We start from the raw sequence: 8,745 nt of genomic DNA on the forward strand, positions 1-8,745 counted from the left end.
ACTGAAAGCTGTCTACAATGAAAACTATAAAACACTGAAGAAAGATATTAAAGAAGATGTTAGAAGATGGAAAGACTTCCCAGGTTCTTAAATAGGCAGAGTTAATATTGTCCAACTGGCCATTTTACCAAAAGCAATATAGAGATTTAATGCAATCCCCATCCAAATACCAATGCCATTTTTCACAGAACTAGAAAGGAAAAAAAAAAAAAAACAGTCCTTAAATTGATTTTAAAGAATAGTAGACCCAGAATAGCCAAAGTAATCCTGAGCAAGAAGAGTGATGCAGGAGGCATTATAACACCTGATCTCAATTATAATACAGAGTTATAGTAACAAAAACATGATGTTGGCATCAAAATGGACTTGAAAACCAGTGGAATAGAATAGATGTCACAGAGATAAATCCACATGCAGTCATCGGACACTTGATAAAGGTGCCAAAAATATATGTTAGAGGAAAGTTAGCCCTTTAAACAAATGGTGCTGGGAAAACTGTATATCCATGTATAGAATGAAACTAATCCCTGTCTTTTACCATACACAAAAGTGAACTCAAAGCAGACCAAAGACTTAGGGATTAGACCAGAAACTGCAACTGTGAGAAGAAAACATGGGGTCAATACTCCATCGTAATGGAGCAGGCACCAACTTCCTTAACAAGATCCTTAAAGCTCAACAAATAAAACCAAGTGAGATAGTATCAAATTAAAAGGCTTCTGTATAGCAAGGGACACAATTATGAACACAGAGAGCCTGCCGAATGGGAGAAAATCTTTGCCAGGTATTTCTTTGAAGGGGATTAATATCTAGATTTTGTTAAGAGCCTAAACATCTTAATATTGAAAAAACAAATTACACAATCAATAAATGGGCAAAAGAACTGAGCAGACACTTCTCAAAAGAAGAAACACAAATGGCTAATAAATATATGAAAAAAAGTTTGACATCCCCAGAAATCAGAGAAATGCAAATCAAAACTACATTGAGATTTTATCTCGATCCAGTTAGAATGTCAATAATACAAGTAATAATAAATGCTGGTAAGAACGTAGGAGAAAGGTGTGTTAATACACTGTTCATGGGACCACAAATTAGTACCACCACTTTGGAAAGCAATATGGAAATGCCCCGAAAAGACTAGGAGTGAAACCATCACATAATCCAGCTATTCCACTTCTTAGTATTTATCAAAAACTAAAATCAGTATATTACAGAGATATAGGGACATCAATCTTCATAGCAGCATGAATCACAGTAGGCAAATTATAGAACCAGCTCAGGTGCTCATCAACAGATGAATGGATAAAGAAAAAGTGGTGTATATACAGAATGGAGTTTTACTCAGCCATTAAGAAGAAGAAAATAATGGCATTTGCCAACAGAGGATGAAACTGGAGAACATCCTGCTAAGTGAAATAAGTCAAGGGTCAAATGTTTTCTCTAATATGTGAAAGCTGGAATAAAATAAGGAGAGAGAGAGAGAGAGAGAGAGAGAGAGAGAGAGAGAGAGAGAGAGAGAGAGAACACCATGAAAATGGAAGGGAGATCAATGGAGTGTAGAAGGGGGATAAATGGGGAGTGGAGAGGAACAGGAAAGAGGAGGAACAAGGGAATGAGGCTGACCAAATTGTGCAGTGTGCATATGTGAATTTGTCATGGTGAATTCCACCTTTATGTACACCTATAAAGTATCAATTTATGGAAAAAAAATAGATGCAGGAAGGCCAGTGGAGTAGAAGAATGGGAATGGAGTGGGGAGTGGAGGGAGGAGGTAATGTGGAACAAATTGTATTCCAGGCATGTGGGCTGCTGTCAGAATGAACCCACTATTATATATACCTATGATTCACTTTAAAAAAAACATTTAAAATATAATTGAAGAGATAAACCATCTTCATGGAGAAGACTCAATATTGAATAGATGTAAGGTTTGGGTTTTTTCCAAATTCTTCCAAGATTTAGTGCATTTCTAATAAGATAGCAGCAGAGCTCTTTTAAAACTTAAAATCATGGTTCTAATTTCTAGTACAGTAAAATTATTATAGTTTATAAATCATATTTTTATGAAGAGCTGAAAGAGAGAGTGCAAAGGCTTCAAACATAATGACATAATAAGGAGGGAAGTGGGAGTTATCCTGATTTGATGATTATACATTGTATACATATATTGGTGCCACACTGTACCTCATAAACATATATAATTATCACATGTTAGTTATAAAGAAAATAAAACATTTGAAAAATAAATGTGTAAATGTTAGAATTAGCTAAAATGTTTCTAAAGCATGAATGATGGGCAAGAATGCCCACACTAGCAGATTTCAACATTTATTTTAAAACTTAATTCAACAAATCTAGTATTTGTATAGAAATCAATTGATTGAATAGTGAATGTATTAAAATGATATTCTGAGAATGTCAACTTGGTATATTACTGATGAGAAACTTGGTATATTACTGATGCATTAAATAGGTGGATTTTGGATATATAATTTTTCTTCATACATGAAAATTGAAATATGATTCTTATCTACTTCATACATAAAAGTCAGCACCAGTTTTAGCTACAGATATAAAATAAATCTTAGAAGTTTTATGACAGAGGACACTTTCGAATGATTTCAAAAGTGGATGTGATAAACTAATAGGTTGAGTTTTATTAAAGTTAAGAATGACTATTCATTAACATTTTATGAAGAGAGTGACAAGCAATTACAGACTGAAAGAAGATGATTGTGGAACCTATTCTCTAATGAGAGTTACTGTCCAAAATATAAAAGGAAATACTATAAATAAATAAGCAAAAGGTGATAGTTCAAACAATGGGCAGAAATTCTGAACAGAAATTTTTGGGCAGAGGGAATGCGGATGTTCAATAAATCTTTATTTAGATGCTCAAAATCACCAGCAGTGAGTGTCATGTGAATTTAAAACACTTCACTGCTTCTTGTGTTTAGAGTGAGCAAAATTTTAAGTGACAACATCTTAGGAGATGCTACCAAGAGATCAGTGCCCTCTTCTTGTGTGGATGCAAACCATAACAAGAAACTGAAGTGATGTGCTAGAACACGGTTTAAAATGATCCCCCAAATTCTACTCCTAAGTGAGATTCTTGCACATGTTCCACATATCATCTTTTAGGGTAGTGAGAAAACTGAAACAAATAAAATACCCACAGAAGAAGGGAGCATAAACAGATTGTCATGTGTTCAAGTGATGGAATATTATGCAACAGTAACAAAATTAAATATGCCCACATGTACAAAGGTAGGTAAATGGCCCAAAAAACTATTTTAAAATTTTGCAAAAGAATTATCCACAGAAAGGCTAATGTTTCTATAAAGTTCAGAACACTTCAAAATGAATAATATGCTTTTAGGACTAAATGAATATATCTGCAGCAGTAGAAATATAAACTTGCAGTTCAGGGGGAAAGGCAAGGTAGCAGAATCACAAAGCCCTCCTAGGAAGCTCATAAATTATTACTAATGTGCTATTTGTTAAGCTGGAAGTGTGTAGATGAGTGTTCATTCTATCATTAGTCTTCATAACTTAGATAAACTTCATATCTCAAATATAAGAAAAATATTAGGGCCAGACTCTGCCTCTTGTGTATTAACTCAGCTATTAATAATTTTTCAATTCATCTTATATTTGTTCCTTATTTCATGTAACAGGCACTACAAAAACTAATATTGAATAAAAGTGCTTCTGAGAGAGAGTGAAAGAAAACAAAATTTGCTATCTCTTTGCTTGCTTTACCATTATTGATGAGGCTAATTGTAACATTGTTTGAAAATAATATGTAAAATTCCTGTCTTGTTTTATATTTCTTCTAGTACTGGAATAAAATGATTTTATTGTATTTCATCCCTAGAAATTAATTGCTCACATATCTTTCCACATCAGGTGGGCAGCAGAAACTGTACACGGCATTCATAATTTAACACAGGGGATCTTGCATCTTTGGATGCCTCTCTCCCTTGTGAGTATCTGCAAGCTGGAATATTTCAAAATGATATCCCCAAAGAACAAATAAAATTCAGAGTACTCTGAAATGTTGTCTTTGTTTTCCATTCTGGATCTTAATTTCTCAATGCCACATCAATGTCACTTTTTAGATGACAGGAAGATTAATAGTAAACATCACATATACTTTTTGTTAGACCATTGGTCATAGAGGCTCATCGTGACTTGGCTTATTTGATAATCAAGACAAAATTTGACACTAGCAAGATTTATCTGAAGATGTACTTTCTAAGAGAAGTAACTTGACCCAAGTGATGACAGGGAATATGCATATTTTTGACTTAAAGGTTTGATCCCTGAGATTTATGACAAGCTCAAAGCAATTCACATCAACATCATCCAACAGCTTTCAAGGAGAAAATTCAGAATCTCCAGAGGACCAATTTTCTATTTTTAATATTTATCTGAATTGACAACTTAGGAGTAACTTTCTCTGAAATCTGTTAAAAATTCCAAACCAGATTCTTCATTATTATCACTATAGACTCTCTATGATATTGACAACTAAAATTAAACATGGTATATGCTTCAACATTATGTCAACATTGGTGAAAATATCAGCTAGCTAGTTCTTAGGTAGTCTCTATCACATCTTTCATGGTTGGCAAAAAAATAATATTCTTATGTATTCAATTGAACACAAAATAGAAAATACAAAAGATTAAAATACCATCCAAGGCAATTAACTTAGAAGTTTCCTTAGTGCAAATAGCACTACACCAAAGCTCATTTGATTCTGAATTTAGAATCTGACAATATTTTTGTAGTGATTTAAAAGAGAAACATCTTTGAAAAATATGTGCTCTACCTTCTTCAGTCACTTAGCAATGATGAATCAACAATGTTATTCTTCTGTTTTGTTTACTTTTATTAATAATATTTAAAAACAATGAAAAATGCATGTTTTTGTTTTAGAAAAATCCTGAGAGATTTATAAAAACAAACAAACCTACACTGGAACTAAGTAAATTTAGCAAGGTTGCAATATGCTAGCCCAACATCCAAATACCAACTGTAATTCTATGTAGAAATAACCAAAAATTTGAAAATATAGTAAAAATATCATTATAAATGATAGCAAGAATATTAAATATTTTAAAATAATTTTTATAGAATATGTATAATGCACATACATTTAAAACTGAACAAAATGCTGAAATAAATAAAAAGAAATAAATTAATATACCATGTTCATAGATGATGGTTCACTATTGATAGACATCAGTTCTATTTCAATCACTCTATTCATATTCACTTCACCTCAGTAGAAATCCTGGTATTTTTGTAGATATTAACAAACTAATTACACAAAAGATATCGACATGCAAACAGTCAAAAAATAAACACAGTCTCAAATAATACACACACACCAGAAAAGCCAAAATAATATTGATAAATGAAAAGTGTGAGAAATTGAGCAACTTGATTCCAAGAATTAATAGAAAGCAATAGTGATCAAGACCTAAGTACTAGTCTATGTGGAGGCAAATAGATCAATGTAGTAGAACTGAGAGTTGAGAGGCACATATATCTAGTCAATTGATTTTCACAGTAGCAAAAAAGTTAATTCAGTAGGAGAAAGGAAACTGTTTTCAATTTGTTTCGGAAAAAGAAGAGGGATTTTTATTCCTGTCTCACACTATATACAAAAATTTAATTTAAGACATCACAGATATAACTATAAAAGCTAAAATTATGAAACTGCTATAAATACATCTGAGAATGTTTCTATGACTGGAAATAGGCAATAGCTTCTAAGACAAGGCATAAAATCATAATTAAAGAAGAAAAAATGATAAATTAGACTTTATCAAAGTTTAACATATTTACTATTCAAAAAACTAAGAAAATGAATAGGCAAGCTGCATACCGAGTGGCAATTTTTGCAATACTGATATTTCAGAAAGGGTTTGTATCAAACACACACACACAAGCACACACATACACAATTTCTACAACTCATTAGCAAGAAGACAAATATGATAAAAATTGACAAAGTAATCTAGCAGCTAATTTAGAAAAGACAATAACTATCAATATACATATAAAAAGGAGCTTAACATTATTAATGCCCATAAAAACAACAATTTAAATAAAACACAACATCACTAGATTGCGCATTGGAATGGTCAAAATTCTTTTTAAAAAACTGAAATATCGGGCTGGGGATGTAGCTCAAGCGGTAGCGTCCTCGCCTGGCATGCGTGAGGCCTGGGTTCGATCCTCAGCACCACATACAAACAAAGATGTTGTGTCCGCCGAAAAACTAAAAAATAAATATTAAAAATTCTCTCTCTCTCTCTCTTAAAAAAAAAAAAAACCTGAAATATCAAATTGAGGGATGTATAACAGCAAGAAGTCCCAGACTTTGCTTATATAAATTTAAATGCAATTAACTAGAGAAGTAAATTTTAGGGCTTCATTTTAAAAGTAGGTTGACTAGATAGCAACATCCAACAACAACAACAAAAAGAATAGAAGAAAGCATTCTAAATGTTTTTTTACCATAAATAAGTGCAAAATTTTGGAGGATAAACTTGCTGACCCTGTTTGAACACTATACGATGTATGTGTGTGACAAAACATCACAGGGTACTACTTCAAAATTTACAATTCTGTGTATCAATTTTAGGAATCAATGAGTATAAAACAATATTTTCACTTCAAAAAGCAGCTTATGAGAGGTAAAGTGAGAAGGAGGTGGATATTGAGAGAATCAGGAGGAAGGAGAAAAAATGGCACCTACAGATTACAGTAGCACAGCCTCGCTGCCGTCCAGCAGGTCTACAGAGCTAACAGCCCCAGCCAACTCAAGGACAGGCGCAGACCACTCAGGATTATGGGCAACAAAGCTAAGAAACTTGTGGACAGCCGACTGATGTCAGTTAAACCCAGGCTCAGACCTCGGCTACCTATGGGCAGCCTATATATGCAAATTGAGATGGACAGCCTCTCACTGGTTATACTACCCCAACTGCCCCTCAGACACAGCCAGGCTGTCCAGGGGTATGACACTGGCTCAGGACACCACCCAGGCCTTCTATGCAGCTCAGTCTGCATGTGGCACTCAGTCTGGTTACCCAACTTATAGTCAGGAGTCAGCAGCCACAACATCTATAAGAACTCAGGATTGTGACAAGCCCACTGAGACCAGTCAACCTCAGTCTAGCACAGGGGATTACGATCACCCTCGCCTAGGATAGGGACAGAGTGACTGTAGTTCCTGGAGCTACCCCATGCACCTAGACACCACACCTCCATCTTATCCTCCTACCAGCTATTCCTCTATACAGCCGACTAGTTATGATCCATGCAGGTACTCTCAGTAGAGCATCTATGAGCAACTAAGCAGCTATGGACAGCACAATAGCTATGGGCAAGAGCCTCCCACTAGTTACCCCACCCCAGATTGAATCCTACAGCCAGGCTCCAGGTGAACACAACCAACAGAGCAACAGTTACGGAAAGCAGAGTTCATTGCAACAGGACCACCCAGTAGCATCGGTGTTTATGGGTGGAGTCTGGAAAATTTTCCCGGCCAGAAGAAAAGGGGAGCATGAGTGACCCCAATAACCAGGGAAGGGGAAGAGGAGGATTCACTTGTAGAGGCACAAGCAGTGATGGGTGGAGAGGAGGATGTAGTGGAATGGATGCTGCAGTGTGGTGGCTTCAGTAAGCCCAGTCGACCTATGGATGATGGACCAGACCTTGACCTTGACCCTCATGAAGACTGACATCATCAGTGCATTTTATGTGCAAGGATTAAATGACATATGACTCTTGCTGGTCTGGCAGAATTACTTAAGCAGTGTGGGGTTGTTAAGAGGAACAAAAGACTGGGTGACCCGTGATCCATATCCACCCAGGCAAGGAAACAGAAAAGCCCAGAGGTGATGTCACAGTGTCCTTTGAAGACCCACTAACTGCCAAGACTGCTGTGGAGTGGTTTGATGGGAAAGATTTTCAAGGGAACAAACCGAGAGTCTCTCTTGCTCAAAAGAAGTCTCCACAGAACAGTATATTCCCTGAGGACAGAGGATGCCACCACCATTCCATGGAGTTATAGGAGGTCCAGGTGCCCTGGACCTTCTCCCTGGACCTCTGATGCAGATGGGAGAGAGAGAGGTGGATGTGGTCATGGAGGACCAAGAGAAATGAATGAAGGAGAGCAGCATCAGAAATGAAAAGAGACCGGCCCTCCTGAACACAGAGATCCTGGAGAGCTGCATGGATTACCAGATTGATATTTATCTATTTATTTATTTATTTATACTGGGGACTTAAACCAGGGGTGCTTTTTACCACTGAGTCATATCCCTAGCCCTTTTATTTTTATTTAGAGACAGGTCTCACTAAATTGCTTAGGGCCTCACTAAGCTGCTGAGACTAACTTTGAACTTGTGATCCTCCTGCCTCAGCCTCCCAAGTCTCTGTGATTACAAGTGTACACCAGATTTATTTTTTAAACCAGAAAATTCTTTAAATTTATACTGCTTTATTTATAATGTTGGCCACAACATTATGAGTTTTCCTTGTCTCTACTTGAATTTTTCACCATTCCTAAATAACCATTAAAACAAGTTAAATGGTAGTATGTTGAGTTTCTTTACACCTCCCCCCCCCTTTTTTAAAGATGCTTGTTTAACTAGATTTAACAGTGAGAACCCCTGTGAGCATGCTCAGTATCATTATGGAGATCAAATAGGGCCTCTA

The 8,745-nt window shown here is 35.6% G+C and overlaps 1 pseudogene; it reads left to right on the plus strand.

The window, feature by feature from the left end:
* The window catches only part of LOC144250019 (RNA-binding protein EWS pseudogene), a 37,506-nt pseudogene extending 29,290 nt beyond the window's left edge, over positions 1–8,216 (plus strand).
* The last annotated feature ends 529 nt before the right edge of the window (positions 8,217–8,745 follow it).

This window comes from Urocitellus parryii, chromosome 13, assembly GCF_045843805.1.
Source record: "Urocitellus parryii isolate mUroPar1 chromosome 13, mUroPar1.hap1, whole genome shotgun sequence".
Classification (NCBI taxonomy): Eukaryota; Metazoa; Chordata; class Mammalia; order Rodentia; family Sciuridae; genus Urocitellus; species Urocitellus parryii.